This window comes from Lissotriton helveticus, chromosome 4_1 (assembly GCF_964261635.1).
Source record: "Lissotriton helveticus chromosome 4_1, aLisHel1.1, whole genome shotgun sequence".
Taxonomy (NCBI): Eukaryota; Metazoa; Chordata; class Amphibia; order Caudata; family Salamandridae; genus Lissotriton; species Lissotriton helveticus.
Genome location: NC_136063.1, coordinates 78,089,519 through 78,116,881, shown reverse-complemented (window position 1 = coordinate 78,116,881; position 27,363 = coordinate 78,089,519). Strand labels below are relative to the sequence as shown.

At 47.2% G+C, this 27,363-nt stretch overlaps 1 protein-coding gene across 2 annotated transcripts in view; it reads right to left on the bottom strand.

Moving 5' to 3' along the window:
- The window catches only part of LOC144828361 (uncharacterized), a 60,576-nt gene that overhangs the window by 11,267 nt on the left and 21,946 nt on the right, over positions 1-27,363 (bottom strand). The gene's annotated exons all lie outside the window — the stretch shown is intronic.

The window sequence follows — 27,363 nt, the reverse complement described above, 5'->3', positions numbered from 1 at the left end:
ATCTCAAGAGTAAATGAATGCTCCCAGCACACCCCTCCATCCCAAGAGTGAATGAATACTCCCAGCACACCCCTCCATCCAAAGAGTGATTGAATAATCCAGGCACACCCCTCCATCCCAAGAGTGAATGAATACTCCCAGCACACCCCTCCATCCAAAGAGTGATTGAATAATCCAGGCACACCCCTCCATCCCAAGAGTGAATGAATACTCCCAGCACACCCCCCCATCCAAAGAGTGATTGAATACTCCCAGTCAACGGAGCTTGGAATCGGTGCTCTAATCTGTTTTGCTGTGTGAGGAATCTCCCCTCGTGGATTGTGATCTGTGCTGCCTGATCGGAGCTGACGCTCAATCTCCATCGTTTCGTGGCGCTGCCTCCCCTTGACTCGCTGGTGTGAGCGTGAGCTGCATTCCGCACGCTCTGTCTATCGCTCCCAGCTGGAGTCAGAGGGGTTGAGGCCAGGGTGTATACTAAGAGCGCACCTAGCCTGGGGGACTGCGAGGACCAGAAATCTTAGCTGGGATCAGCTGGTTCCTCTTCCCCCAGGCGAAACGCCCACGGACACGCCCACCGACGAGCAGGATATAGCTTCGTGACACCCGCTTCGCGGGCGCCACTCAACGGAGCTTGGAATCGGTGCTCTAATCTGTTTTGCTGTGTGAGGAATCTCCCCTCGTGGATTGTGATCTGTGCTGCCTGATCGGAGCTGACGCTCAATCTCCATCGTTTCGTGGCGCTGCCTCCCCTTGACTCGCTGGTGTGAGCGTGAGCTGCATTCCGCACGCTCTGTCTATCGCTCCCAGCTGGAGTCAGAGGGGTTGAGGCCAGGGTGTATATTAAGAGCGCACCTAGCCTGGGGGACTGCGAGGACCAGAAATCTTAGCTGGGATCAGCTGGTTCCTCTTCCCCCAGGCGAAACGCCCACGGACACGCCCACCGACAAATCGTATAAATATCATCTTGCTCCCCGCGACGCGCGCGGGACCAAGACCGGGGCTAAGCCCGGGCAAAGGGCGGGCCGTCTGTGGCCGTCCGGGGACGCCCGAGGACGGGACGGGCCACACCACTTTCATCTAGCCCAAGAGATCTGATAACATGTGACAACATAAAGACTTCAACGCAATGCTTACTTGGTGAGTCAGAATTTCAATACATGTCCACGGTTAGGGGTTGGTTGTAACTAAGGAACTCACCTAGCCATAACTTGATACACACTTGGATACAAATACTCAACCTATATTAATCATTTCTACTCCAGATACTGAAACAAACTCATCATAATAATATAAAATCTGCTGTGACTATTCAAATTAACTAATAAGTTGACCTCTGGCCCCAAACATGAGAGCATTAAAAAAATTGCGCTCACGAACAATCTATATGAGGTGCATGGGGACCGACGTAGCCGTCAGAAAATCTTCAGACAAATCAATGAAACCTGGACAACTCTCATGTACTCCAGCTATAAACAAATATTTTTCTACCCTCGCAACGAAAAAACACTCATCCCCTTGTATACCGGAAGATCAAAATAGGTTAGATTTGTCAGAAAATAAGGTAGAACATGATTTGTTACTTCTGAACAGAGACTTCATAAACAAGGATCAACAATTATAGAAAGTAATTTGGCAAAGATTTCTTTTTCTGAAGAAAATCAAAAAATGCTCCTAGATACGTCTCAAATCAAATCTATAACACCTATAAAACACGAGGACAGTGAATTATTACTGGAGGTATCTGTCAGTAATTCTACGAAGGCAGAACAAGAAAAATCAGAAATACTGTTAAGACAAAAACAGCCATTAACTAGCTCACCAGAAAAATCACCTAACTTCTACTCCAATTATGTTAACTTCATTGACCCCAATTTCACAAATTTAAACTCTGTAAACACTGTTTCTCCTTTGTCAAAAGCACTCTTTACATTGCAGGAAATTCTGGAATCAGTACTTACCCATCTTGGCCAAATCTTAGCTAACTCTGACGATACTCTAGACGTGCAAATAGGAATACTTAAATTCCTGGTTGAAGAAAAAAAGAAAAAAGACTCAATCAAAGTTACACCAAAAAATTATGAAACAGTCAAAATGTCTCAAAGTGAAGATTGCCAAAAAAATGGAACAAAGATTCCAAAACAACAGGAAGCAAGTTCTCAAACGACTGATGTGGTAACAATTGAGACTAAAACTAAGGAATTAAGAAATAAGAAAAAATCTCCTGCTATTTATTCACTCAAAAAATTGTTTAGAGAAGATCCGGAAAATCCCTCTGAAAGCAATACTAAGCACTATCCCATTTTTTCTAATAAAGCAACTAACATCAACTCAGATCTGATAGCTCGGGATAATAAAATAGAGTCATCGGGAGTTATTGCCGAAAAGGAACCTAGTCAGCCAGAAAAGACAGAAAAATGTAACGACTGGGAAAAAGCAAGGGGGAAGAAAAGGAGAAGAAAGCCCTTGAGAAGGATACAGAAGACAAAAGAGAACAAACTTAAATTTCTAAAATCCACTTTCATAAACTCGGTGAACTCACCGGCAATCCAAAAAACACGGCTGGCGAAACCCCTAAATCCAAAAGCAGAAGAATACTGTCCACCGACAAAAAATAGAACAATAGAGCGAAAATCCATGGACTTAAATGAATTACATGACAAGAAATTCCAACAGTGGGAAGGAATTCCATCAAAACATATAATAATCGAGAAACTCTTTCCCACAGACAATATGCCGCTCAACCGTGGTAGAATAATTAATCTCCTACAAGAAATTCCATCCTTGATCTCTCTTACAAGTAAAGAAATTGACCTAGTACTCTTTCCAAAAAAAGAAAATGATAAACTAGTACAGGTATCTTTCTTTTCTCCAGTCCTTCCTGGAATAATAATTAGAGAGAAGGAAATTTTACACAAGAATGGCTATGATGTAATTTCAGTATTCGACCCCAAATCCAACATGCAAAATAAAGGTACATCAGGACAATCTTATAGAAGAAATGATAACTGCAGCCCAAAATGGGGAGAATCTGAATTACATACTACGAGGAAAGATACACTTAAAATACAAGTTAAGCATGGTGAAAGGACAGTATGGTCCCGGGATCTGGGACTAAGTAACACTGAGAACTCTATAAAATCCTGGGCATGGCTACCAGAGACATTAAATAGCAAAAAAATGAATAAACTACAACAACACCAGGTTTAGCAAAGGTTTGACGCTACTGACTTGGAATTTGGCTGGGAAAACTGCCATAAAAATGAAAAATGCAATTAAAGATCTCCCGGATATTATCGCCCTCCAGGAAACATGGTCAACTGCTCCTTTTATACAAAAGGGCTACTATGTATATGAAACACTGGCAAATAAATCTAAAAAGGGACACGCCAAGGGAGGTCTGGCAATTTTATTGAAAGAAGAATATTCCTGGTCGCAAGAAATAATTGACACAAATACAGATAATCTACAATGTATCAAGGTATCATTCAAAACTCAATCATCAACTACTCAAGAAAAAAATATTACTTTTCAACATCTATGCGCCCCCCAGTAATAATTGTGATTTGTTGTTTAACTATCTAATGGAAATCATTACTCACATCATCGAAGATCAATTATATATGGCATATATTATAATGGGAGACTTAAATGCTAAAATTTCAAACAGCGAAATTAAGAAATGGGCCCTTCTATTCAAAGAAGAATTTCTGGAAACATCACTCCCAGAACTTCCTAAAGGGGTTAAATCAGATAAAAGGGGTCGTGCGTTATTATCATTTCTTCCCAGTATAAATGGGACAATACTTAATGGCAACACCAACGGAGACAAACCGGCGTCATACACAAGACGGGGAAATGGATCTCCATCTATTCTTGATTACTTTATATGTGGGATGGAAGAAAAAGAACAAATCACTGAACTTTCAATCAAATTTAACGAGGAAAGTGACCATGCTCTTTTGTATCTAACAACTCTCTGGAATGCACAGCTTTCTTTTCAGAACCAGCCAATATTTCAAAAATCCAAAATGGAAGTAAATACAATGAGGCGTCGCATCTACTGGGGGACAGAGAATCTGGATTACTTGAGATTTTTAATCTCTAACACTCATCTGTTGAAAACCAAATACTCAAACGATCCTATAACGAACTATGAACATATAATCCATAAGCTCAAGCATGCTTTACAAAGTAAGATAGAACACAACAGATCAGTAAAAAGTAACTGCAGCAGAAAGAATAAAAACTGGAACCAACCAATCGTAAAACAACTTAATAGGTTGATTCGAGCCCAGTATTTGAGTTTCTCGTCTGTAAATAAAACGGAAATTAATAGACTAAAGAACCAAATACGACGAGAAAAAACTAAACAGAAAAAACTAAAGCAAGACGCCAACTGGATTGATATCCAACAAGCAGTCAACCAATATAATCAGCGCAAATATTGGTCCTTGATTGCGAAAATGACTGGCACTAAAAAGAAGCTGGAAGCAACTCCCGTCTCAGAGGATGACTGGGACATATACATCAGCGAGCTATATAAAGTGAATAAGACCACTAAGATAGGAGAGGCTGACGAACGAACTATGGAATTGAATGATACTAAAATCAACAAGACTTCGGCAGTATCTATCTCCATAAACATCAGAAAGGCAAGAAGCACGGGTGCATCTGGCCCCGATCAGATTCCAATTAAGGTCTATCAAGCCGATCATAAAGAGTGGGGACTGTTGCTCTCGCCACTATTTAATTGCATATTTGATTCCGGCCAAATTCCAAATTCCTGGAAGGGAAGTATAATAATCCCGATTTATAAAAAAGGAAAAAGAAGTATACCAGGAAATTATAGACAAATAGCCCTTATGGACGCTGCGGGGAAGATTTTTGCAGCAGAAATTCTGGACAGGTTAAAAACTTGGGCTTTTACGGCGGGTCTTATTCCTATGTTTCAGTCTGGATTTCGTTCGAACCATTCAGTCACAGACAATGTAGCAATCTTCCAGACAATTTTAGATAAATACGTATCAGGAAAAAAACAATCCATATATGCAGCATTCATCGACTACTCGACGGCCTTTGACCGTGTGGATAGACCGACCTTGTGGACTAAATTAAGAAAAATGGGCATTCCGGAAACATTACTACAATTAATCGTGAATTTGCATAGTAATACCTGGTGTCGTGTTCAAATGGGGAGAGATAAGGGTCTGTCGAAGATAATACGGACATCTAACGGTTTAAAGCAAGGGTGCCTTTTGGCTCCAATCTTATTTTCTCTTTATTTAAGTGATTTACCATCCCAATTACAGCAGGGGAAATGCACACCTCCAAAGATAGCTACTCAGTGCATTTATTCCCTGCTGTATGCGGACGATATAGTTATGTTTGACCTAACACCTTTCGGGCTGCAAAGTCTCCTAGATATTTTATACCATTATTCTAGGAAAAATTATTTAATCCCGAATATAAACAAAACTAAAGTGGTTGCATTTTCAAAGAAAAAGAAAACTGTGAGGTATGAATGGAAGCTGGGAGGTGAGAAACTAGAGCAGGTAAAGGAATATACATATCTCGGCAGAATTTTCACACACAATATGAGTAACATCAAACAAATTAATCATCTAAAGAGGAAATGCGAGCTACATGCTGGGGCCCTGTCACGCCTATATACGGCTACTGGAAATAGACACTTCTCTGCATTAATCCAGGTTTACAGAGCCAAGATACCACCAGTTCTGTCATACGCCTCGGAATATATCCCTCTAAAACAATGGACCTACATGGACCTAAATGAAGGCAAAATATTAAAAAAACTTCTGAAAGTTTCTACATCTACACCAGTACAGGCGTTGAGACTGGAATGTACCATCACGAGTGCATACGCCACAGCGGTAGCAAGCATTATCAGGTGGGCTTACAACCTCCTCCATTCAAAAGATGGCACCTTACGAAGTTTGCTAAAACTTGAGACATTCAATAATGACTCCACCCATCTTACCTTCTCTAAAAATATGAGAGAGGCTTTTCAGTTTGCTAAAATCAGTTTGGAAATTCTGGCAACATGGTCACCAGCACAACTTAAACTTTTCCTAAAAAACTTCACCCCCAAACTGAGTTACGAGCTTGACCATTTACATTGTAAAAAATTATCTGTGTACAAGATCTACGCAGATTCCCAGGAATACAAGCAAAAACAGCCGTATCTAGAATATACTCTTGTACATGGTGCAAGGCAAGCAATCATGATGCTGCGTTTGGGCATACTTCCTGTATTAACATTTAGTTCTCACTGGAGATCAGATAATGTCGAGCTATGCACTCTTTGTCAGGGGGGGAAACAGAATTTAGAACATCTTCTTTTTATATGTCCAAACACCATAATTGTTAATGCAAGGTTAATGTGTCTTGAGCCCATTTATCGGTCCTGTAGGATTGTTAATACAAAAGATTTCTTATCACTATGAAAAAAAACCACCTAATGAATATGTTTGCTACAGAATTTTTAAGTTTTTGAAAACTTCACTGAATATGTATTAATTTTTATGGAATGTAAATGCTTATATTTTTTATCAAATTTTGTGGTCCTCAAAAGAGTACCGTTACAAAAATAAAATTTTTGACTTTTGACTTGAATACTCCCAGCACACGCCTCCATCCAAAGAGTGATTGAATAATCCAGGCACACCCCTCCATCACAAGAGTGAATGAATACTCCCAGCACACCCCTCCATCTCAGCACACCCCTCCATCCCAAGAGTGAATGAATACTCCAGGCACACCCCTCCATCCCAAGAGTGAATGAATACTCCAGGCACACCCCTCCATCCCAAGAGTGAATGAATACTCCTGGCACACCCCTCCATCCCAAGAGTGATTGAATAATCCAGGCACACCCCTCCATCCCAAGAGTGAATGAATACTCCAGGCACACCCCTCCATCCCAAGAGTGAATGAACACTCCAGGCACACCCCTCCATCCCAAGAGTGATGGAATACTCCAGGTACACCCCTCCATCCCAAGAGTGAATGAATACTCCAGGCACACCCCTCCATCCCAAGAGTGAATGAACACTCCAGGCACACCCCTCCATCCCAAGAGTGAATGAACACTCCAGGCACACCCCTCCATCCCAAGAGTGATGGAATACTCCGGGCACACACCTCCATCCCAAGAGTGATTGAATACTCCAGGCACACCCCTCCATCCCAAGAGTGAATGAATACTCCAGGCACACCCCTCCATCCCAAGAGTGAATGAACACTCCAGGCACACCCCTCCATCCCAAGAGTGAATGAACACTCCAGGCACACCCCTCCATCCCAAGAGTGAATGAATACTCCCGGACACCCCTCCATCCCAAGAGTGATTGAATACTCCTGGCACACCCCTCCATCCCAAGAGTGATTGAATAATCCAGACACACACCTCCATCCTAAGAGTGAATGAATACTCCCGGACACCCCTCCATCCCAAGAGTGATTGAATACTCCAGGCACACCCCTCCATCACAAGAGTGAATGAATACTCCCAGCACACCCCTCCATCCTAAGAGTGATTGAATACTCCAGGCACACCCCTCCATCCTAAGAGTGATTAAATACTCCAGGCACACCCCTCCATTCCAAGAGTGAGTGAATACTCCAGGTACACCCCTCCATTCCAAGAGTGATTGAATACTCCAGGCACACCCCTCCATTCCAAGAGTGAATGAATACTCCAGGCATAACCCTCCATCCTAAGAGTGAATGAATACTCCAGGCACACCCCTCCATCCCAAGAGTGATAGAATACTCCAGGCACACCCCTCCATCCCAAGAGTGAAAGAATACTCCAGGCACACCCCTCCATCCCAAGAGTGAACGAATACTCCAGGTACACCCCTCCATCCCCAGAGTGAATGAATACTCCAGGCACACCCCTCCATCCCAAGAGTGATTGAATAATCCTGGCACACCCCTCCATCCCAAGAGTGAATGAATACTCCCGGACACCCCTCCATCCCAAGAGTGAACGAATACTCCTGGCACACCCCTCCATCCCAAGAGTGATTGAATAATCCAGGCACACCCCTCCATCCCAAGAGTGAATGAATACTCCAGGCACACCCCTCCATCCCAAGAGTGAATGAACACTCCAGGCACACCCCTCCATCCCAAGAGTGATGGAATACTCCAGGTACACCCCTCCATCCCAAGAGTGAATGAATACTCCAGGCACACCCCTCCATCCCAAGAGTGAATGAACACTCCAGGCACACCCCTCCATCCCAAGAGTGATGGAATACTCCTGGCACACCCCTCCATCCCAAGAGTGAATGAATACTCCCGGACACCCCTCCATCCCAAGAGTGATTGAATACTCCTGGCACACCCCTCCATCACAAGAGTGAATGAATACTCCCAGCACACCCCTCCATCCTAAGAGTGATTGAATACTCCAGGCACACCCCTCCATCCTAAGAGTGATTGAATACTCCAGGCACACCCCTCCATTCCAAGAGTGAGTGAATACTCCAGGTACACCCCTCCATTCCAAGAGTGATTGAATACTCTAGGCACACCCCTCCATCCCAAGAGTGAATGAATACTCCAGGCACACACCTCCATCCTAAGAGTGAATGAATACTCCAGGCACACCCCTCCATCCCAAGAGTGATAGAATACTCCAGGCACAACCCTCCATCCCAAGAGTGAAAGAATACTCCAGGCACACCCCTCCATCCCAAGAGTGAACGAATACTCCAGGTACACCCCTCCATCCCCAGAGTGAATGAATACTCCAGGCACACCCCTCCATCCCAAGAGTGAATGAATACTCCCGGCACACCCCTCCATCCCAAGAGTGATTGAATACTCCAGGCACACCCCTCCATCCCAAAAGTGAATGAATACTCCTGGCACACCCCTCCATCCCGAGTGAATGAATACTCCCAGCACACCCCTCCATCCAAAGAGTGATTGAATAATCCAGGCACACCCCTCCATCCCAAGAGTGAATGAATACTCCAGGCACACCCCTCCATCCCAAGAGTGATAGAATACTCCCAGCACACCCCTCCACCCCAAGAGTGAATGAATACTCCAGGCACACCCCTCCATTCCAAGAGTGAATGAATACTCCAGGTACACCCCTCCATCCCAAGAATGAATGAATACTCCAGGCACACCCCTCCATCCCAAGAGTGAATGAATACTCCAGGCACACCCCTCCATCCCCAGAGTGAATGAATACTCCAGGCACACCCCTCCATCCCCAGAGTGAATGAATACTCCAGGCACACCCCTCCATCCCAAGAGTGAACGAATACTCCAGGTACACCCCTCCATCCCCAGAGTGAATGAATACTCCAGGCACACCCCTCCATCCCAAGAGTGAATGAATACTCCCGGCACACACCTCCATCCCAAGAGTGATTGAATACTCCAGGCACACCCCTCCATCCCAAAAGTGAATGAATACTCCTGGCACACCCCTCCATCCCAAGAGTGAATGAATACTCCCAGCACACCCCTCCATCCAAAGAGTGATTGAATAATCCAGGCACACCCCTCCATCCCAAGAGTGAATGAATACTCCCAGCACAACCCTCCATTCCAAGAGTGAATGAATACTCCAGGCACACCCCTCCATCGCAAGAGTGATTGAATACTCCCAGCACACCCCTCCACCCCAAGAGTGAATGAATACTCCAGGCACACCCCTCCATCCCCAGAGTGAATGAATACTCCAGGCACACCCCTCCATCCCCAGAGTGAATGAATACTCCAGGCACACCCCTCCATCCCAAGAGTGAACAAATACTCCAGGTACACCCCTCCATCCCCAGAGTGAATGAATACTCCAGGCACACCCCTCCATCCCAAGAGTGAATGAACACTCCAGGCACACCCCTCCATCCCAAGAGTGATGGAATACTCCAGGTACACCCCTCCATCCCAAGAGTGAATGAATACTCCAGGCACACCCCTCCATCCCAAGAGTGAATGAACACTCCAGGCACACCCCTCCATCCCAAGAGTGATGGAATACTCCTGGCACACCCCTCCATCCCAAGAGTGAATGAATACCCCCGGACACCCCTCCATCCCAAGAGTGATTGAATACTCCTGGCACACCCCTCCATCACAAGAGTGAATGAATACTCCCAGCACACCCCTCCATCCTAAGAGTGATTGAATACTCCAGGCACACCCCTCCATCCTAAGAGTGATTGAATACTCCAGGCACACCCCTCCATTCCAAGAGTGAGTGAATACTCCAGGTACACCCCTCCATTCCAAGAGTGATTGAATACTCTAGGCACACCCCTCCATCCCAAGAGTGAATGAATACTCCAGGCACACACCTCCATCCTAAGAGTGAATGAATACTCCAGGCACACCCCTCCATCCCAAGAGTGATAGAATACTCCAGGCACAACCCTCCATCCCAAGAGTGAAAGAATACTCCAGGCACACCCCTCCATCCCAAGAGTGAACGAATACTCCAGGTACACCCCTCCATCCCCAGAGTGAATGAATACTCCAGGCACACCCCTCCATCCCAAGAGTGAATGAATACTCCCGGCACACCCCTCCATCCCAAGAGTGATTGAATACTCCAGGCACACCCCTCCATCCCAAAAGTGAATGAATACTCCTGGCACACCCCTCCATCCCGAGTGAATGAATACTCCCAGCACACCCCTCCATCCAAAGAGTGATTGAATAATCCAGGCACACCCCTCCATCCCAAGAGTGAATGAATACTCCAGGCACACCCCTCCATCCCAAGAGTGATAGAATACTCCCAGCACACCCCTCCACCCCAAGAGTGAATGAATACTCCAGGCACACCCCTCCATTCCAAGAGTGAATGAATACTCCAGGTACACCCCTCCATCCCAAGAATGAATGAATACTCCAGGCACACCCCTCCATCCCAAGAGTGAATGAATACTCCAGGCACACCCCTCCATCCCCAGAGTGAATGAATACTCCAGGCACACCCCTCCATCCCCAGAGTGAATGAATACTCCAGGCACACCCCTCCATCCCAAGAGTGAACGAATACTCCAGGTACACCCCTCCATCCCCAGAGTGAATGAATACTCCAGGCACACCCCTCCATCCCAAGAGTGAATGAATACTCCCGGCACACACCTCCATCCCAAGAGTGATTGAATACTCCAGGCACACCCCTCCATCCCAAAAGTGAATGAATACTCCTGGCACACCCCTCCATCCCAAGAGTGAATGAATACTCCCAGCACACCCCTCCATCCAAAGAGTGATTGAATAATCCAGGCACACCCCTCCATCCCAAGAGTGAATGAATACTCCCAGCACAACCCTCCATTCCAAGAGTGAATGAATACTCCAGGCACACCCCTCCATCGCAAGAGTGATTGAATACTCCCAGCACACCCCTCCACCCCAAGAGTGAATGAATACTCCAGGCACACCCCTCCATCCCCAGAGTGAATGAATACTCCAGGCACACCCCTCCATCCCCAGAGTGAATGAATACTCCAGGCACACCCCTCCATCCCAAGAGTGAACAAATACTCCAGGTACACCCCTCCATCCCCAGAGTGAATGAATACTCCAGGCACACACCTCCATCCCAAGAGTGATTGAATACTCCAGGCACACCCCTCCATCCCCAGAGTGAATGAATACTCCAGGCACACACCTCCATCCCAAAAGTTAATGAATACTCCTGGCACACCCCTCCATCCCAAGAGTGAATGAATACTCCCAGCACACCCCTCCATCCAAAGAGTGATTGAATAATCCAGGCACACCCCTCCATCCCAAGAGTGAATCAATACTCCCAGCACAACCCTCCATCCCAAGAGTGAATGAATACTCCAGGCACACCCCTCCATCCCAAGAGTGAATGAATACTCCAGGCACACCCCTCCATCCCAAGAGTGAATGAATACTCCAGGCACACCCCTCCATCCCCAGAGTGAATGAATACTCCAGGCACACCCCTCCATCCCCAGAGTGAATGAATACTCCAGGTACACCCCTCCATTCCAAGAGTGAATGAATACTCCAGGTACACCCCTCCATCCCAAGAGTGAATGAATACTCCAGGCACACCCCTCCATCCCAAGAGTGAATGAATACTCCAGGCACACCCCTCCATCCCCAGAGTGAATGAATACTCCAGGCACACCCCTCCATCCCAAGAGTGAATGAATACTCCCGGCACACACCTCCATCCCAAGAGTGATTGAATACTCCAGGCACACCCCTCCATCCCAAAAGTGAATGAATACTCCTGGCACACCCCTCCATCCCAAGAGTGAATGAATACTCCCAGCACACACCTCCATCCAAAGAGTGATTGAATAATCCAGGCACACCCCTCCATCCCAAGAGTGAATGAATACTCCCAGCACAACCCTCCATTCCAAGAGTGAATGAATACTCCAGGCACACCCCTCCATCGCAAGAGTGAATGAATACTCCCAGCACACCCCTCCACCCCAAGAGTGAATGAATACTCCAGGCACACCCCTCCATTCCAATAGTGAATGAATACTCCCAGCACACCCCTCTATCCCAAGAGTGATTGAATACTCCAGGCACACCCCTCCATCCCAAGAGTGAATGAATACTCCCAGCACACCCCTCCATCCAAAGAGTGATTGAATAATCCAGGCACACCCCTCCATCCCAAGAGTGAATGAATACTCCCAGCACACCCCTCCACCCCAAGAGTGATTGAATAATCCAGACACACACCTCCATCCTAAGAGTGAATGAATACTCCCGGACACCCCTCCATCCTAAGAGTGATTGAATACTCCAGGCACACCCCTCCATCCTAAGAGTGATTAAATACTCCAGGCACACCCCTCCATTCCAAGAGTGAGTGAATACTCCAGGTACACCCCTCCATTCCAAGAGTGATTGAATACTCGAGGCACACCCCTCCATTCCAAGAGTGAATGAATACTCCAGGCACAACCCTCCATCCTAAGAGTGAATGAATACTCCAGGTACACCCCTCCATCCCAAGAGTGATAGAATACTCCAGGCACAACCCTCCATCCTAAGAGTGAATGAATACTCCAGGCACACCCCTCCATCCCAAGAGTGATAGAATACTCCAGGCACAACCCTCCATCCCAAGAGTGAAAGAATACTCCAGGCACACCCCTCCATCCCAAGAGTGAATGAATACTCCCGGACACCCCTCCATCCCAAGAGTGAACAAATACTCCTGGCACACCCCTCCATCCCAAGAGTGATTGAATAATCCAGGCACACCCCTCCATCCCAAGAGTGAATGAATACTCCAGGCACACCCCTCCATCCCAAGAGTGAATGAACACTCCAGGCACACCCCTCCATCCCAAGAGTGATGGAAAACTCCAGGTACACCCCTCCATCCCAAGAGTGAATGAATACTCCAGGCACACCCCTCCATCCCAAGAGTGAATGAACACTCCAGGCACACCCCTCCATCCCAAGAGTGATGGAATACTCCTGGCACACCCCTCCATCCCAAGAGTGAATGAATACTCCCGGACACCCCTCCATCCCAAGAGTGATTGAATACTCCTGGCACACCCCTCCATCACAAGAGTGAATGAATACTCCCAGCACACCCCTCCATCCTAAGAGTGATTGAATACTCCAGGCACACCCCTCCATCCTAAGAGTGATTGAATACTCCAGGCACACCCCTCCATTCCAAGAGTGAGTGAATACTCCAGGTACACCCCTCCATTCCAAGAGTGATTGAATACTCTAGGCACACCCCTCCATCCCAAGAGTGAATGAATACTCCAGGCACAACCCTCCATCCTAAGAGTGAATGAATACTCCAGGCACACCCCTCCATCCCAAGAGTGATAGAATACTCCAGGCACAACCCTCCATCCCAAGAGTGAAAGAATACTCCAGGCACACCCCTCCATCCCAAGAGTGAACGAATACTCCAGGTACACCCCTCCATCCCCAGAGTGAATGAATACTCCAGGCACACCCCTCCATCCCAAGAGTGAATGAATACTCCCGGCACACCCCTCCATCCCAAGAGTGATTGAATACTCCAGGCACACCCCTCCATCCCAAAAGTGAATGAATACTCCTGGCACACCCCTCCATCCCAAGAGTGAATGAATACTCCCAGCACACCCCTCCATCCAAAGAGTGATTGAATAATCCAGGCACACCCCTCCATCCCAAGAGTGAATGAATACTCCAGGCACACCCCTCCATCCCAAGAGTGATAGAATACTCCCAGCACACCCCTCCACCCCAAGAGTGAATGAATACTCCAGGCACACCCCTCCATTCCAAGAGTGAATGAATACTCCAGGTACACCCCTCCATCCCAAGAGTGAATGAATACTCCAGGCACACCCCTCCATCCCAAGAGTGAATGAATACTCCAGGCACACCCCTCCATCCCCAGAGTGAATGAATACTCCAGGCACACCCCTCCATCCCCAGAGTGAATGAATACTCCAGGCACACCCCTCCATCCCAAGAGTGAACGAATACTCCAGGTACACCCCTCCATCCCCAGAGTGAATGAATACTCCAGGCACACCCCTCCATCCCAAGAGTGAATGAATACTCCCGGCACACACCTCCATCCCAAGAGTGATTGAATACTCCAGGCACACCCCTCCATCCCAAAAGTGAATGAATACTCCTGGCACACCCCTCCATCCCAAGAGTGAATGAATACTCCCAGCACACCCCTCCATCCAAAGAGTGATTGAATAATCAAGGCACACCCCTCCATCCCAAGAGTGAATGAATACTCCCAGCACAACCCTCCATTCCAAGAGTGAATGAATACTCCAGGCACACCCCTCCATCGCAAGAGTGATTGAATACTCCCAGCACACCCCTCCACCCCAAGAGTGAATGAATACTCCAGGCACACCCCTCCATCCCCAGAGTGAATGAATACTCCAGGCACACCCCTCCATCCCCAGAGTGAATGAATACTCCAGGCACACCCCTCCATCCCAAGAGTGAACAAATACTCCAGGTACACCCCTCCATCCCCAGAGTGAATGAATACTCCAGGCACACACCTCCATCCCAAGAGTGATTGAATACTCCAGGCACACCCCTCCATCCCCAGAGTGAATGAATACTCCAGGCACACACCTCCATCCCAAACGTTAATGAATACTCCTGGCACACCCCTCCATCCCAAGAGTGAATGAATACTCCCAGCACACCCCTCCATCCAAAGAGTGATTGAATAATCCAGGCACACCCCTCCATCCCAAGAGTGAATCAATACTCCCAGCACAACCCTCCATCCCAAGAGTGAATGAATACTCCAGGCACACCCCTCCATCCCAAGAGTGAATGAATACTCCAGGCACACCCCTCCATCCCAAGAGTGAAAGAATACTCCAGGCACACCCCTCCATCCCCAGAGTGAATGAATACTCCAGGCACACCCCTCCATCCCCAGAGTGAATGAATACTCCAGGTACACCCCTCCATTCCAAGAGTGAATGAATACTCCAGGTACACCCCTCCATCCCAAGAGTGAATGAATACTCCAGGCACACCCCTCCATCCCAAGAGTGAATGAATACTCCAGGCACACCCCTCCATCCCCAGAGTGAATGAATACTCCAGGCACACCCCTCCATCCCAAGAGTGAATGAATACTCCCGGCACACACCTCCATCCCAAGAGTGATTGAATACTCCAGGCACACCCCTCCATCCCAAAAGTGAATGAATACTCCTGGCACACCCCTCCATCCCAAGAGTGAATGAATACTCCCAGCACACCCCTCCATCCAAAGAGTGATTGAATAATCCAGGCACACCCCTCCATCCCAAGAGTGAATGAATACTCCCAGCACAACCCTCCATTCCAAGAGTGAATGAATACTCCAGGCACACCCCTCCATCGCAAGAGTGAATGAATACTCCCAGCACACCCCTCCACCCCAAGAGTGAATGAATACTCCAGGCACACCCCTCCATTCCAATAGTGAATGAATACTCCCAGCACACCCCTCCATCCCAAGAGTGATTGAATACTCCAGGCACACCCCTCCATCCCAAGAGTGAATGAATACTCCCAGCACACCCCTCCATCCAAAGAGTGATTGAATAATCCAGGCACACCCCTCCATCCCAAGAGTGAATGAATACTCCCAGCACACCCCTCCACCCCAAGAGTGAATGAATACTCCAGGCACACCCCTCCATTCCAAGAGTGAATGAATACTCCAGGTACACCCCTCCATCCCAAGAGTGAATGAATACTCCAGGCACATCCCTCCATCCCAAGAGTGAATGAATACTCCAGGCACACCCCTCCATCCCCAGAGTGAACGAATACTCCAGGTACACCCCTCCATCCCCAGAGTGAAAGAATACTCCAGGCACACCCCTCCATCCCAAGAGTGAACGAATACTCCAGGTACACCCCTCCATCCCCAGAGTGAAAGAATACTCCAGGCACACCCCTCCATCCCAAGAGTGAACGAATACTCCAGGTACACCCCTCCATCCCAAGAGTGAAAGAATACTCCAGGCACACCCCTCCATCCCAAGAGTGAATGAATACTCCAGGCACACCCCTCCATCCCAAGAGTGAATGAATACTCCCAGCACACACCTCCATCCCAAGAGTGATTGAATACTCCAGGCACACCCCTCCATCCCAAAAGTGAATGAATACTCCTGGCACACCCCTCCATCCCAAGAGTGAATGAATACTCCCAGCACACCCCTCCATCCAAAGAGTGATTGAATAATCCAGGCACACCCCTCCATCCCAAGAGTGAATGAATACTCCCAGCACAACCCTCCATTCCAAGAGTGAATGAATACACCAGGCACACCCCTCCATCGCAAGAGTGAATGAATACTCCCAGCACACCCCTCCACCCCAAGAGTGAATGAATACTCCAGGCACACCCCTCCATTCCAAGAGTGAATGAATACTCCCAGCACACCCCTCCATCCCAAGAGTGATTGAATACTCCAGGCACACCCCTCCATCCCAAGAGTGAATGAATACTCCCAGCACACCCCTCCATCCAAAGAGTGATTGAATAATCCAGGCACACCCCTCCATCCCAAGAGTGAATGAATACTCCCAGCACACCCCTCCACCCCAAGAGTGAATGAATACTCCAGGCACACCCCTCCATTCCAAGAGTGAATGAATACTCCAGGTACACCCCTCCATCCCAAGAGTGAATGAATACTCCAGGCACACCCCTCCATCCCAAGAGTGAATGAATACTCCAGGCACACCCCTCCATCCCCAGAGTGAACGAATACTCCAGGTACACCCCTCCATCCCCAGAGTGAAAGAATACTCCAGGCACACCCCTCCATCCCAAGAGTGAATGAATACTCCCGGCACACCCCTCCATCCCAAGAGTGATTGAATACTCCAGGCACACCCCTCCATCCCAAGAGTGAATGAATACTCCTGGCACACCCCTCCATCCCAAGAGTGAATGAATACTCCAGGCACACCCCTCCATCCCAAGAGTGAATGAATACTCCTGGCACAACCCTCCATCCCAAGAGTGAATGAATACTCCCAGCACACCCCTCCATCCAAAGAGTGATTGAATAATCCAGGCACACCCCTCCATCCCAAGAGTGAATGAATACTCCAGGCACACCCCTCCATCCCCAGAGTGAATGAATACTCCAGGCACACCCCTCCATCCCCAGAGTGAATGGATACTCCAGGCACACCCCTCCATTCCAAGAGTGAATGAATACTCCAGGTACACCCCTCCATCCCAAGAGTGAATGAATACTCCAGGCACACCCCTCCATCCCAAGAGTGAATGAATACTCCAGGCACACCCCTCCATCCCCAGAGTGAATGAATACTCCAGGCACACCCCTCCATCCCCAGAGTGAATGAATACTCCAGGCACACCCCTCCATCCCAAGAGTGAATGAATACTCCCGGCACACACCTCCATCCCAAGAGTGATTGAATACTCCAGGCACACCCCTCCATCCCAAAAGTGAATGAATACTCCTGGCACACCCCTCCATCCCAAGAGTGAATGAATACTCCCAGCACACCCCTCCATCCAAAGAGTGATTGAATAATCCAGGCACACCCCTCCATCCCAAGAGTGAATTAATACTCCCAGCACAACCCTCCATTCCAAGAGTGAATGAATACTCCAGGCACACCCCTCCATCGCAAGAGTGATTGAATACTCCCAGCACACCCCTCCACCCCAAGAGTGAATGAATACTCCAGGCACACCCCTCCATTCCAAGAGTGAATGAATACTCCTGGCACACCCCTCCATCCCAAGAGTGATTGAATACTCCAGGCACACCCCTCCATCCCAAGAGTGAATGAATACTCCCAGCACACCCCTCCATCCAAAGAGTGATTGAATAATCCAGGCACACCCCTCCATCCCAAGAGTGAATGAATACCCCCAGCACACCCCTCCACCCCAAGAGTGAATGAATACTCCAGGCACACCCCTCCATTCCAAGAGTGAATGAATACTCCAGGTACACCCCTCAATCCCAAGAGTGAATGAATACTCCAGGCACACCCCTCCATCCCAAGAGTGAATGAATACTCCCAGCACACCCCTCCATCCCAAGAGTGATTGAATACTCCAGGCACACCCCTCCATCCCAAGAGTGAATGAATACTCCCAGCACACCCCTCCATCCAAAGAGTGATTGAATAATCCAGGCACACCCCTCCATCCCAAGAGTGAATGAATACTCCTGGCACACCCCTCCATCCCAAGAGTGATTGAATACTCCAGGCACACCCCTCCATCCCAAGAGTGAATGAATACTCCCAGCACACCCCTCCATCCAAAGAGTGATTGAATACTCCAGGCACACCCCTCCATCCCCAGAGTGAACGAATACTCCAGGTACACCCCTCCATCCCCAGAGTGAAAGAATACTCCAGGCACACCCCTCCATCCCAAGAGTGAATGAATACTCCCGGCACACCCCTCCATCCCAAGAGTGATTGAATACTCCAGGCACACCCCTCCATCCCAAGAGTGAATAAATACTCCTGGCACACCCCTCCATCCCAAGAGTGAATGAATACTCCAGGCACACCCCTCCATCCCAAGAGTGAATGAATACTCCTGGCACACCCCTCCATCCCAAGAGTGAATGAATACTCCCAGCACACCCCTCCATCCAAAGAGTGATTGAATAATCCAGGCACACCCCTCCATCCCAAGAGTGAATGAATACTCCCAGCACAACCCTCCATTCCAAGAGTGAATGAATACTCCAGGCACACCCCTCCATCGCAAGAGTGACTGAATACTCCCAGCACACCCCTCCACCCCAAGAGTGAATGAATACTCCAGGCACACCCCTCCATTACAAGAGTGAATGAATACTCCAGGCACATCCCTCCATTCCAAGAGTGATCGAATACTCCAGGCACACCCCTCCATTCCAAGAGTGAATGAATACTCCAGGCACAACCCTCCATCCCAAGAGTGAATGAATACTCCAGGCACACCCCTCCATCTCAGCACACCCCTCCATCCCAAGAGTGAATGAATACTCCAGGCACACCCCTCCATTCCAAGAGTGATCGAATACTCCAGGCACACCCCTCCATTCCAAGAGTGATTGAATAGTCCAGGCACACCCCTCCATTCCAAGAGTGAATGAATACTCCAGGCACACCCCTCCATCCCAAGAGTGAATGAATACTTGAGGTACGCCCCTCCATCTCAGCACACCCCTCCATCCCAAGAGTGAATGAATACTCCAGGCACACCCCTCCATTCCAAGAGTGAATGAATACTCCAGGCACAACCCTCCATCCCAAGAGTGAATGAATACTCCAGGCACACCCCTCCATTCCAAGAGTGAATGAATACTCCAGGCACACCCCTGTGGAAAAGTAAATTTTGCCATGTTCTGTGTCCCTACGTGTCCCCCATCTTATGTTATGTGTGCATGATTAATATGCATATGTATTCCCCATGTTTGATTAAAGACGCAATTACAGTTGTGTCCATCTCTAGTATGCCAGTTTCCAGTTCTCGTGAAAGCTACGAGTATTAGGCCTATGTAAAGTTGTGTTGCCACGTTTCTCAGTGTGCACGTTATTTCATTGAAAAGTCCCCGTTTCTAGGCCTCAAAAGGGCCCGGACACCAGATTCAGCTCCTGTCTCCTGAGCCCTCGCTGAGGAGCGATACAGCCCCCACCTGTATCCTCGACCCTTCACTTACTTCCTGCCTCGCAGTGCCCGGCTCGGCCTGGCTCTGCCTACGAGTCTGCCAAGAGTATGTTATGATTCTAGTTATCAGTCCAGCCCTCCTTCTCTGCATTCCTAAGCTACTGAATCGCATCAATAGTTTCCGTCATTGTCTAGCCTTTACGTCTCCATGTAAGAGAAATACTGCATTTAATGGTCATTTAATATTCTTCAACGCACTACATGTAGAATAATGCATGCTCCAGTCTTAGAGTCTGTTAGCCTTTCCCCTCCTGACTCTTAGTTTATATCAACATGTTCTCTAAACATTAGATACTAGATAGGGTTTAGGTACATGTCGCCCTGACTCTCCAGACTTCAGTCTCTACTCCTAGCACAGAGTTCATAGCCCCCAGCTTCTCCTAGTAACACGTCATTGTCAGTTTGCGCGCACCATTAGGTTAGAGGTCCCGGCTCCTTAGGTAGCCCCCTCCATGTTTCCGCCCCATTTATGACATACTCTGTTACGTTTACATCACATGTCTATGTATACGCCTCTTGTTACACCCACTTACACCCTTATCTTTCGCGACTGCTATTGACCACACCCACTGCTCCGCCTACTGTAATTCACTGTAATGCAATTGTTTTAGTATATATACTTGTGCACTGTTATTAAATGTTACGCCGATTCCTTTTCCCTGGCACGCCGATGCCGATCCTGCCCCGTGCTAGCTAGCCATCCCAGATCTTGTCCGTGCAGGTTGTCCTGTTCCTGTCCTTTATGCTGTATTAAACCTGCAAACTCCTACTACCTCGAATCTTGACTCTTATTTATTGAGCTATCTGTTATTCATATATTCATTCAAAAATAGAGGTATTATTTATTTATTTACCACATAATGGCGCCCGAATAGGGACTTGCCCTTTCCCCACGCGCCGGTGAAGCCACGCCGGCCCCCTGACCCTCTGCAGCCGTGACGGAACCATACCGTGCACGTGCAGATATTTCTGCTTCAAGTATCCCTCAGGCCCACGGAGGAGACGGAGGTGGCGGTCCAGCATCCAGACGAGGCGGTGGAGGAACGCGGCGAGTCCCGACCAGAGCCCAAGCCGAGAGTCCAAGGTCCGAGGTATCCGGAGGCCCACCCGTAACAGAAGTCCGAAGTTCGTCCGTCCGGCGTCGAAGCAGTCCAGTCCAGTCCGAGGCCTTCCGTTCTTGCTGCCCGGTGAGTACCGTTGCTGGGGTAGTATCTAGACAGGGTCAATCTAATTGACTCTGGTCCGTGGGTTTTGGTGGTACACAGACCCAAAACGAAGTGTCCACTTCGGTGGATGCGGGTCCTGACGTGTCTCTTTATGAGACCGGTAAGTTTCGTACTGTTTCAGCAGTGCATCTAGTTTCTGTTCTAGTCAGTTCTGTTCTCGAGAAGATTCATGTATTCTGTTTTCAGTATTCCAGGTAGTATTCTGTTCGAACTGTTATTTTAAATGTTCTTCATGTATTTTTAATGTCGTGGTATGAAAGTGGTGTAGTTATCGTGTTCATTGTGTATTGTATTGTGTCTAGATTACAGTTCAGTCATGCCTTTATTCTCGAAATTACGTCAGTTAAAAACCAGAAAAGGTCTGCTAGAAGCAGCAATTCCTGTCCCGCCTAGGGACAGTCCAGGTCATTTTATGTATCAGAAGCATGGCATAAGTGCCATATTATATCTAGATTTATGGGTGGAGTACACCAAGGAATTAGAAGAAAAGTATAGATGGCCCGTATCGGGTACATGGGATGCCGAGTGCATCATGAGAGTAGAAGAAGCATTATGGAAAAAGAAAGCCAGACAGTCACAGAAAGATGCCATCGAGTTATGGCGTAAAGAATCTCATAGAAGAACCGAAAAAGAAATCAGAAAGTCAGAATTAAGTAGAGAATCCTTAGAACGAGCCCAAGAAAGGGAATTAATCGAGATAGGTGAACGAGTTAAAACCGAACAGTCAGACAGACAGAGGAATGCCCTTATTAAGGGTATGTATCCTCTTCTTGCCGAGGGCTTGCCAAAAGCGACCCCGGAGGCATCCAGTAATTTTCCGCCACCATTAGTTCCGATCAAGCTACGTCACAAACCGACCGCAGCTGATATTCTTATTTCGTCCTATTTGGACGACACAAGCCCAGAATATACAAATCCTGTTCCGCCAGCTCCTGTAAATAATGTAAATCCTGCTCCTCCAGTCACCGGAGTACCTGCCACGGTACCCCCGGTCCAGCCCGTAGTACAACTTCCCGCCACATCAGCCACTCTGCCAGCACGAAGAGTATCAGTCGACGATTCTAGTTTAGGGGCCGCAGGAGGAGGTCCTCCTGGTACCCCGCCACCACACCAACGTAGAACGTTGGCCGAGTTACATGAATGTGCGTTACAGTGTACGCCCAAATATAAGTCCGTTGCAGATATCCGACGAGCTCTCACTGAATGCCGCTATGATCCAGTTGCAGGTGATGATAGCACAGTAATATATTCCATCCGTGTAAGACGGGTGACCGGGTATTTGGACACCCTACCGGATATGAAAGGAGATCTAGACAGAATATATCGTTTCATCCGTACAGGGGATGATCCAGAAAGTATTGGCGAAGCCATGTCTCAAAGGAAAGCTGAAATCCAGCTCATGTTATTAAAGTTTCTGATTAATTGTCTAATAAGAGAACAAGATTCTCCGACTAAAGATCCGGCCGACATGAGAATCCTGACAAGGTGGAGTGATAATATAGCCGAGGGTAAGCACAGAACCATCAGTAGCATAGAGAGTATGTACAAGAAAATTCGTAAAGAAATAATAAGGTTACACGAGAAACGCAAAGAAGCACTAGTAAACGAGAAAGAAAATGACTCTCCTACCGAAGAGGTAGACGACGAGAATCCCACGAGAATAGCGTATGTAGGTAGAACTAGACTTTCCGACCGACATTCACGCCTAGAGCACAAGAAAACTGTTCCTCATCCAGCACCAGAGCAAGGTTCTCTAGAACAAGTATTTCAAGTTACCGATCACATTCTGAAATCACGAATCGGTTACAGTGAGTTAAGTACTATGCATGAACAAGAACTAGCCCGATCAGCAGTCCGATGGATTACTGATTCTACCACTTTTCCAGACGAAATAGTGGCACAAATGTTTCTGAAACTGCCTCCAGCCGAGCAACGACTGGTGGGTATGTATATGATCCAGCACCTCATTACTCTGTATGAGGGTCAACATTCTGATCCAGGTCCGTTACACGATGTCCTGAACGAGTTACTCCAGTATAGATGGAAAGGTCTAGGTACCGATTTAATTAGTGTCATCCTAGAACAGCGTCACAAATATAGAACGTTCTTGAACCCGCATTTTGTTCATGTCTCACCCCCAGAAAGTAAACCGTTTTACATAGATAGACAGAATCCGTTACGAGAAGTACACCCAGTCAGGACAGCAGATGGTGAAATGCAACGAGTGTTTGTTTACACTCCGATTACAAAGATGGAACTCTTAGAGATGAAGAAATTAATTCCCTGTCATGACAAAGATCCAGCAGGGTTCCACCGAGAATTAAAAGACATGCTCCGTATGGGAGAATACACGTATCCAGATATAATTAAAATGTTAAAAGTCCTGTTGCCCGCAGGGGTATATGAAAAACTCAAGGAAAAAGAATGGGAGGTGGGAGAGAAAAAGATCGATTGGGCAGTTCTAGAAGCTGAAGATAAGATACGAGTACCAGGTACCGGTCTAGGAGAGAAATGTAAAGAATTACCTGAATTATTGATACAAGTTTTGCCAAGATTATTAGCCACTAAAAAGGAAGACTGGGATGCAATCTCAGCCTGTAAACAGAAACAAGACGAAGACACTAGTGATTTTTATTCTAGATTTGAGAAATGCTTTATTATTAACAGTGGCCTCAAGACAAGTAGCGAGTCATACCCTCATCTCTTTGTTACTAAATTAGTCGAGAATTCAAGTCCACAAGTTAAGAACCGAGTTTTGAAAGTCGAAAGTACCTGGCAAGCTAATACCCCGTCCCAAATGTTACAGATGCTTCAATATCACCAGAATAGAATCAGAGAAGACCAAGATCAGGAAAGAAAACGTATGAAAGACACGAAAATGAAAGTACTAGTTGCACAATCTGTTCCTCAGGACAGTCAGAAGAGGGGTACGAATCAAGCCAGTCATCCTGCAGTTCCCGTTAAAGGGACCTGCAATTATTGTAAACAGCCAGGTCACTATATAAATGAGTGTGCAGTTCTGAAACACAACATAGCCACCGGTAAGACTAAAGAAAGACCACGTCCGCCTAGACAAGAACAAGTTCCACAGACTTCTCAGTCACAGAATGCACAACAGACAGTTCCAGCACCGCAGCCTATTGCTGCAACACAGCATGTTACACAGCAGATGTACCAGTATGCACAGTCCGAGTATCAAGAGTATCAGCCATATTCATGAAACAGCCTAGAGAGGGAGGTTGGCTTGCCTCTCATCGAGATACCTGTAGATCAAGAAGGTCCCTATGTTCATAGTCAAGTACTAGGGAAAGACAGAAAGTTTCTGATTGATACAGGGGCAAGTAGGACGACCATCAGTCACGCCGAGGTTCCAGGGGCTCCGCTCTCAGGCTCTAGAAATGTTTCCCTTGGATTTTCAGGAAAGCCTATTGTAAACGAGATATCTAAGCCAGTTACTTTAGAAGTAGGTCCATTGTCCCGCACTACTGATCTGTTACTTACGAAGTCATGTCCAGAAAATTTGTTAGGTATTAAAACACTGAAAGAATTAGGTGCAGTTATTTGCTGCTCCCCAGAGGGAATACGATTGTTCTTACGTGACTTCAAGGGTCACTATGTATTACGAGATTTTGATCCGAGATTGTCTAATGTTCCGCAGCATCTATGGGCGCAAGGTCCAACTGATGTAGGTTATATGCAAATCACACCCCATCGTGTGACTCTCAAACCAGGTGTAGTGTTACCACGAATCAGACAGTACAGATTGCCACCTGAGGCTGTAGCAGCCTTATCCAAAATTATTGACGAGCTCATCGCTCAAGGAGTAGTTGTAGAAACTGACTCCAATGTATGTAATTCTCCGATCATTCCAGTCATGAAACGTACTGATCCAAATGCACCCCCAGTATATCGATTAGTGATTGACCTTCGAGAACTCAACAAATGTATTATTCCCCAGTACCCAGTTGTCCCAGATATCTCTTCCCTATTGACAGCCATTGATTCTGAAGCCTCATTTTTTACAGTCATAGACCTCAAGAACGCATTTTTCAGTGTCCCCATTCATCCAGACAGCCAGTTTCTTTTCGGATTTTGTTTAAATGGAAGGAGCTATATGTTCACACGCGCTCCTCAAGGTTTCACAGAAAGTCCTAGTATTTACAGTCAAGCACTTAAGAGACAACTAGACAATATTCACATGCCAACTGACACTGCCCTGCTCCAATATGTCGATGATCTACTGATCACAGCCCGTTCTGAACGTGCTTGCGAGCGAGCATCCCTTACAGTCTTGTATTTCCTTGCCGAGATGGGGCACAAGGTGTCCCCTTCGAAGCTTCAATTCTGTGTCCAGCAAGTGATCTATTTAGGCCACTTACTGTCCAAGAGGGGTAGGCAGTTGACACCAGACCGTATCCAGTTAATAGCGAGTCTTCCTCAGCCCAAGACCCAGAAGGAGGTACGTGCTTTTATCGGCCTCACTTCTTATTGCAGACAATGGATTCCTCAGTATGCATTTCTAGCCAAGCCACTGATACAGTTAACGACACAGGAGGCAGCCGTATCGACTGTCCTCCCTTGGACATCTGAACATACACTTAGTTTCAATGAGTTAAAGAAAGCTTTATGCCAAGCTCCAGTTCTAGCTACACCGAACTACAGTAAGCCTTTTACACTTTTCGTCACAGAACGTGAAGGTACAGCATTATCTGTTCTTACACAAGATCAAGCAGGACAATACAAGCCCTGTGCTTATTTTTCGAGCACATTAGATCCTGTAGCCCAGGCTCTGCCTGCGTGCCTCAAGTCAGTTGCAGCCACAGCACTAGCTATTAGACAAAGTGATTCCATAGTATTAGGACACTCCTTGACAGTACAAGTTCCACACTCCGTGGAAGTTCTTTTAAACCGAACACAGACTCAGCACTTGACAATTGCACGTTTAACAGGTTATGAACTGACACTGTTCCAGCCACACATAGAAATCAGACGCTGCAACGTTCTAAATCCTGCTACACTGTTACCATCAATTACTTCAAATCCTGCCACACATGACTGTGTGGAAGTAGTTAACACTATGACTAAGCCAAGACAAGATCTGACAGATATTCCATTACCAGATCCCGACCTGACACTTTATGTGGATGGCTCATGTATGAGAACAAGTACAGGAGAACTAGTAGCCGCGTATGCAGTGACTACAGACACTGAAGTTATAGAGACACATCGTATTGACACCCTGTCCGCTCAAGCAGCAGAGCTAGTTGCTCTGACCCAAGCCTGCATACACGCTAAGAACCTGAAAGTCAATGTTTACACAGATTCACGTTACGCATTTGGAGTCGTACACGACTTCGGAGTGCTCTGGCAGGAGAGAGGTTTCATGACTTCTCATGGAACCAAGATTCAGCATGGTCTCCTTATTCAAGCTCTGTTAGATGCCATACACTTACCGACATCTATCGCTATTATGAAATGCAAAGCACATACGAAAGTTACTGACACTATTTCTCAAGGTAATGATCTAGCAGATCGCACAGCCAAGCTTACAGCTCAGACACCAGACATTCCAGTTAATAAGACACCGACACACACTCCAGATCTGACTACCTGTATGACAGTTAAGGACCCCACTCAAGATGTCATAGATATCCAGTTACATGCTACTCCCGATGAAATCAAGAAATGGTCCGAACAAGGAGGGGTCCAGACAGATCAGGGATGGGTAACGAAGGGAAAAGCCACATGGTTTCTCCCCGACTCTATGGTTCAAGTCATTATCAATACCGCACATAGTCCAGCACATTTAGGAGAAAAAGCTATGTTAGATAGTATCCAGAACATTTGGTTCAACAAGCATTTACGAGCTGCAGCCAAGCAGAAGGTCCGTACCTGTATGATATGTTGCCA